This window comes from Octodon degus, unplaced genomic scaffold (assembly GCF_000260255.1).
Source record: "Octodon degus isolate 3935 unplaced genomic scaffold, OctDeg1.0 scaffold00020, whole genome shotgun sequence".
NCBI lineage: Eukaryota > Metazoa > Chordata > Mammalia > Rodentia > Octodontidae > Octodon > Octodon degus.
Genome location: NW_004524596.1, coordinates 10,118,800 through 10,126,083, shown reverse-complemented (window position 1 = coordinate 10,126,083; position 7,284 = coordinate 10,118,800). Strand labels below are relative to the sequence as shown.

Sequence of the window (7,284 nt, the reverse complement as noted above, 5' to 3'; positions counted from 1 at the left end):
TCCTCCTCCTCCTCCTCCTCCTCCTCTTCCTCCTCCTCCTTCATTTAGTGCAGGGTCTACAGGGCCTCGCTACACGTATTGGACTTGTGGTGATATGCCTGTTTTCAGCTTCCCAAGCACTAGGATTATAGGTGTGCACCACTATGCCCAGTATCAATTGCCATCTCAGCATGCCTCAGGAGCGGGGCTGGTACGGCAGCCCTGGGATTGAACCTCTAACCCCTGCGTCTGCCTAAGCAGGCACTCTAATCCATTGAGCTATCTAGCTGGCCCTAAAAATGTCTTTTATTACAATACTTCCATACTTCTTATCAGAGTGGGTAAATCCTAGAGTTTATTATTATACATTATCTTCCAAACATCTAAATTCAATCTCTTTGCTATGGTTTGAAGCTTTTTCCTCATATTCATCTTAGAGTAATTAAAAACAAATTGTGGAAATGATTTTCTTAGAATTTAATGGGAATTTGGAGTAGTCAAAAAGTATGCTTTTCCCAAGCAACATTAAAATAATTTGTCTCCATTTTTCCCAAAAGTCTCAAGTATAAGAAATAATAATGTTATGGAAATGTGCCTTGTAAGAAAGTTGAATCGGTGTTCTGGGAGTACCTAAGATGGCTATGGACGCCTGTGTCAGGACTGAATTGTACTAAAACATTTGACGCCTTCTTCCACCCCTCTTCACAGGCTGGTGCTCTCAGGTCCCAGCAAGCTTTGCTTACTAAGGTCTCAGACTTTTCTTCTCCAGAGGAAAACCTCCTGGAAATGGCTGGAGATGAAATTCTCTCTACAAAACTCTGCGTACAGAAAACAACTGACTGACATTGGGGAGCGAAATGATAGCTGACGTCTGAGCCAGACATTGCATTCCATCTTTGGACTGGCACTCATCCCGGATCAGACTGCATATGGCTTCTGCTGAGCCCTCACCTCTGCCTAAGTGCCTTGAATCCTTCATCTGTTGCGGGTTTTACCAGATTCACCCGCTCCTGCACAAATCACTCACACAAGAGAATTCTCACATCAGGCTCTGATATTAGGGGATATAACTTAGAATAAGAAGGAAAAAAAGGCATCCACTGAAAAACTCATTTGCTTTGAGCCATAAACAAAGGTAAAGCAAACCAAAGACTTGTTATTTGAAGATGCAATGATGCTTTGTTTATACCACATTGTTACATTAGTCTTAGACCACCTAGCCCATGAACAATGTCTTAAATGTCTTCTCTCTGTCCTCCTAGCATACCGTGGAGGACCACTTGGGTGGGCGACTCTCCTACTGGGGATTGAACTCAGGCCCTTGCACTTGCCAGGCAAGTGCTTATTCTACTGACCTATCTCCCAGGCCCCCTGACTCTCTTTGAAAGAAGAACAATTATATCCACTTTGGTTGAGCCTGACCCTATTTCCATGCATTGCTACATACACAGCTGGCTAGGACTTCACTGTCTGCAGATCTCTCTTTCTGCACACAGCAGAGGTGCATGCAGTCCTCCTAGCTAGCCCAGCTCACAGCACTCACCCACTTCCTGTCACTCTCACAGTCACCCATCCTCAAGCTACTCCCTTCAGGAATTAATAAAACCCGAGTTCAACTCTGGGTCAAGGCATTTGTTTCTGTCTGTCATCATCATGGCCAGATTTAGGACCACTTGTCTCTCCATAACTACTAACATGCTTTAGTGTTTTTATTCTTACCATGGGTTGCACCAGGTGTGGCGGATGGAATTAACTTGACAGGATTCCAATAACTTATCCACGGATTACAAATGTAAACTTTCTGGACTAAGACAAGGACCTGTGCAGTATATGGCATAAAAATACTTCTTGCACCCATTCAATTTCTTTACCCTCTTTAAGTTATGAACCTCGTGGCTTCAGCTATGGCTACCTTTCTATTTGAATGTAATTTTAAAAAGTGAGAAGTGAGCTGCAGTAAAAGCAACATGAGTTACCTCACTTAATACCACTCAGAGAGGTGATGGCACCTCCGAGCCACGTAGCCAGTAGGGAGTCTCTGCAGGCTTTTGTTACAGAAGCACTGAATTCTAACAATCACATAAAAAGACACATTGATGTAATTAGTCATTCTGGTCTCCACTCAGTTTTACATTTTACAAATAGGTATGAAGTATCTGCTTAGTGTCAAGAACTGTGCTGAGCTGAAAACCCAGGATATCCTTAAGAGAAGTAAATTTTGCCTTCAGTGCCCAAATTCCATTGGAGAAAGAAAGGGGGCACTCATCTGACAATTACATTGATAGGTCTTATGAAATTAAAGGTAGAACATGCTCTTTGGCTCCCAAAAGTGCCATCTGACCCAATATCCAAAGCATAGCTTCCCAGGGCAAGAAATATCCCAAGTGGGTTGTAAAGTTTGGGTCCCACGAAGTGCACAAGTAGAAAGAGAGTTCCAGATGAAGAAAAGTTAAAGGTTCAGAGACATTGGAGGCTTCAGAAATTTGAGAGCATGAATTTCAGTATAGCTGGGCTGGGGAAGGAGAAAGAAAAATGAGGCAGAGACTGAAAAGGAATAGAGAAGGCAAGGCTCAACAGGCATCATGTCATTTATAATTAAGAGGACAAGACCCATGTCATCCCTCCTGTCATTTCTGAGTCAGGTAACAATAAATTTCTCTTTTCAAGGATACACGGATTTTAGGAATCAAGCAATTTTAAAGTTTATGAAAAAGTATATAGCCATATGTTGACCTATGTGATGAAATAAGATGTGAAATTAAAAACATTTTTTTGACTAGTCTGGATAGGGGCCAGGGGATAGCTATCGCTGCCCTTTGGGTATTTCAACAGAACTGCATCTTGCAGATGTCTTCGAAAAGTACTGCCACATCCTCATAATAAGTTGCCTATGCATGGATCTTTGACATTTGCAGGTGCTTTTATTTATTTTCCTTGGGCTAGAATTGATTATTACTTATGATATGTCGATTTGGCTTGAGTAAGAATTGCCTAACAGAGGAACAAAGCTCCAGATGTGTTTGTGGATGATGGATATTCCAACCACAAACTTGAAGAGAATTCCCACCCCAGATGTGGACAGCATTGGTGCTGGTGGTCTGGATGGAGTGAGAGGAGGAAAAGAAGCAAGTCTCTATTTTTTCCATCTTCAGAGGAGCCCTGCTCTTCACAATTGCCCTTGCACATTCCTTTCCATGCCTCTAGTTTTTTTTTTTTTTTTGTATACAGCATATTGTTGGATTTTGTTTCCTAATCCACTGTGCCAATCTGTTTCTTTTAATTGGTGAATTGAGTCCATTTACATTGATGGTTATCATTAGATGTACTGAATTACAGTCGACATGTTATTTACCTACTATTGTTTACTCCTTTTTCTCCTGTTTAATTATTTGCCCTATTTAGTGCGTTCTTTCTGTTCTCATTGTGATCATTTTGGTCCCTCTCTAGAGCATCTTTTAGTGGTCTGTGTAGGGTTGGCTTTGTCATCATGAAATTATGTAGTTGTTCTTTGCCATGGAAGTATTTCACTTCTCCATCAAACTTGAAAGAGAGTTTTGCAGGGTATAGTAGTCTGGGCTGGAATTTTTCATAGAGGACTTGAAGTATTCTGCTGCATGCTTTTCTTGCCTTCATGGTTTACGAAGAGAAGTCCACCATTATTTTGATGGGCTTTCCTTTAAATGTGATCTGTTTCTTTTCTCTAGTAGCTTTCAGTATATTGTTCTTGTGCTGGATTTCTGGGATCTTGACTATTAGATGTCTTAGTGTGTTTTTAATTGTGCTAATGTTCTTTTGAATTCTGTATGCTTTGGTTAACTGAACGTCCACTTGTTTCCACATATTTGGGGAGCTTTCTGCTATTACTTCTCCCCATATTCTCCTTATATCATTTGCATTGACTTGTTATTTCTCATTGATGCCTATGAGTTGCACATTGTTCATCTTTGCATCAGCATGCAGGTGTTTGAATTATTTTTTTCCTGCGTCCTAGTTGTTTTTAAGAGATCTTGTCTTACCTTTTCACTAGCTGCACCAGCATCTTCAAGATCTGAAGCTCTGTCTTTGCTTTCACTCAAATGGTTTTGCAGCTTGTGATTGAGATTTTAATTTCCTCTATATCTCTTTGACTCTGCTTCATGCGATCTATTTCTTTCCTGTATTGCTCATTCAAGGAATCTGTCATTTTTCTAATCTCTATTTTTTTTAATCAGTGTCTTCTTGAGAAGCAGTTATTAATTCTTTTACTATAGAGATTATTTCTGATCTGATTGCCTCTATATGTTTCTGCATTTGATTCTTTACTTCAGATGCTATTAATTCAGGGATTTCTTTTTTTATTTCAGAGGTTATTTCTTACCTGAGTTCCCCTATACCTTTCTGTAGTGGTTTCCTTACTTCAGGCACTATTCATTCAGATGTTTCAGCTGTGTGATTCCCAATTATTTTTGTGGTAGTGTCCTCTGCACTTGTTCTGGAAGTGTTTGGGGCCTGAGATTGCATTTTGCTCCTTCTTTTTGTCATTTTGTATAGCACTGTCCTTTGACCTTTTGTGTAGAGCTTTGGAGCAGTTATAACCTTAGCACCTACTGAAATTTGGGTGTAGATCTGTGAAGTTTGAGTTCATCCAGTTGTGCCTGGCTTGGGTCTGGCTGCTGTGCTTGGCTTTTTCCTGCTGCAGCCCTTGGAAGTGAACCTGTTATGCCCCTCTGGCAAGATGGTCTACTCCTGGATTAGTTGGGTTGTTATGGCCCCTAGTCTCTCTGCAGGGACTTCAGCTCCAGAGTTTCACCCCAGGCTTATATGCCAGGCTTGGGCTGTGTCTGGAGGGGTCCCGAGAGCACAGTGGAAGTTCTCACTCATGTGCCAGGTTTGGGCTGGCTCTGGAGGGGTGGAGGGGTCCTGAGAGCATGGCAGAAGATCTCACTCATGTGGTCGGCCTGGGCTTGGTAATGAGAGGTCCAGCAGGCACAGGGGAGCACGGAAGCTCTCCCACACACTCGTCGGGCCTGGGCTTGGGCTGGATCTGCCTCTAGCTTTTAATGCAGACAACATAGCAGCCTAGGCAGCCATTCTTCTGCAGGCAGCCATTGGAAGCCTAGCTAGTAAATCCTTTACACATAATTATTCAACATTTATTCTTCTAGCGAATACTAACTGATACACTGCCCACACTATTTTGCTATGTTGGATTTTAGATTTCATTCTGATCTCTAGTTTCTATGCCCAAAGCTCATGCTACTGCACCATAGCCTTCACATTTCTGTCCAACTCCCTCCAGTGACTTCAGATCTTTATAAAATCAATGGCTACATCAATGCTTAAAACTTCAGTTAGTGTCATTAGTGTTTAGAGACAGAGGCATGGATGGTACATCCAGGTAGTGTTAGAAGAGAAGTTTTAATGAATGTGTGGTCTTGCCAAAGGAAAAGAAAAAGGAAACAAGAAACTTTCATGCCTTGGAAGATTGCATTTTGAAATGCTCAAGTTTTAAGCATTGGAAATATAAAATTGCACTAAGAAAGAAAAAATCAGCATGTAAGTAGTATCATTCAAATATAAAAAATTGCTTCAAGAAAATGCTTGTCATCTGTGTTCAATGGAATTGGTGACCATGTGGCTCTGTTAGTGTAAGTGAATTATCAAGTCATACTGAAAAAGCATGAAGGTGAAGAAAACAATTCAATTTCAAACATAATAGTGCTTTCAAACACCCTATTTTCTAGTAGATAAAATAGATTTTTTGTTCCAGTTATCTTGCCTGACAAGGCAAAACTTTGTGCTTGCTATTGTTCTTATTTGTTTTCTATGGAAAATTAAGTATAATATTTAAAAAAATGTTTAAATGCCTTACATTTTTTCACATGTTTCCTAAAAAGATTTTTTTTCACAGCATGAGATGCTTGAAGACATTGATGCTTTCAGTCTATTTCCTTTGTGGTCATCATAAGGTTCAATGACTTTTTGCGATGCTCCTGGAGAGCTTTGATGTCCACTGCGATTACACTTCTTCTTCTGAGGGAAGGGAATAAATGCAGAGAGCAGTGACCTAATGGGTGATCAGAGGACCCTCTTTTCAATGTCCCAAATGCAACATATGCTCTGAGGACATATGTGAAATAGAAAAGCTTCCTTTGAGGTCCTTCCACATCTGATGTCAAAACCAGCTTTGTCCCGACCTTGACAACACTTCTGCAGTTCATCATCCCTAAGATGAAATGGAGTGTCAAACTTAGTCTCTGTACTTTTAGATATTCCCTCACCTTCTAAGAGTTTGATTTGTTAGATCAACACGTTTATTTTCACTTCCTGTTTTATGTATTTTTTGAAGTGTTAATAGAAGGAGTTTTATGACGAGAAAAATGGAAATTTTGTGAAAATGAAGCATTTGGGGAGTGAAATTTTAATGACTGAATGGCAAAAAGAACAATGGGAAAATCTATGAGGAAGACTGCTTCATGATTCTGTTCCATCCAGATGTACTTGTTGATAGGTTTTAGACAATGTTACAGGGAGAAACAGGCAGAAGGTAAAAGGGAAACAGGCTTTATCATAAAGGGAAAGGAGCTTCATTATCTTGGACGACATGGAGAGACTTTGGGAAGATAAGGAATTCTCTGGATTGGAACAAAGGGATGCTGAGGATTTTATGGCCTTTTGCCAAGGGTGGGGCTTGAGGAGTAGGTCTGCTGGGGGCCTTCCCTGAGGTGGCTGGAAAGTTGAAAGAAAATTACACACTGGGCTGAGTTGGAGAAGAAGGAGCAGATGGTCTCTAGGAAGATAAACTATTGTTTTAAAGGCTTCAGCCATGTTGGATGACCACAATAATTATTCAGCAATTCATACTAGGGCTATAACCTATCACTTGTGTTTTAAAAGTTAGTGGCAAGGAGACTTTAGATATTTCTGATAGAAGGGGGTTTGGATACATGGGTGATGGAAAAAATTATAAAGAACATTTGGGCTAGAAAGCAGCATGATGATTAACAACAGCAGGGCTCCCTACTGAAGATGTATCCCAAAAGCTCTTGGGCCACGGCAAGAAACCCTTCAGTCAGCACGGGAGGAAACTTAGAGCTAGCATCACTCCCAGCACCATCTTGATCATCCTCACTGAGCATCACAGAGGCAAGAGAGTGGTCTTCCAGAAGCAGTTGGCCAGTGGCTTGCTACTTATGGCTGGGCCTCTTATCCTTAATTGTGTTTCTCTATGAAGAATACACCAGAAATTTGTCATTTGCCACCTCTACAAAAATTGATATCAGCAAAGTGTTAATCCCCAATCACCTCACTGATGCTTACTTCAAG

The 7,284-nt window shown here is 40.8% G+C and overlaps 1 long non-coding RNA gene across 1 annotated transcript in view; it reads left to right on the top strand.

The window, feature by feature from the left end:
• The window catches only part of LOC111815707, a 13,148-nt gene extending 6,519 nt beyond the window's left edge, over nucleotides 1–6,629 (top strand). The window contains exons 2-3 of the long non-coding RNA XR_002820356.1: nucleotides 6,317–6,321; nucleotides 6,521–6,629. This is a non-coding gene — a long non-coding RNA (uncharacterized LOC111815707). The remainder of the gene's footprint in view (nucleotides 1–6,316; nucleotides 6,322–6,520) is intronic.
• The last annotated feature ends 655 nt before the right edge of the window (nucleotides 6,630–7,284 follow it).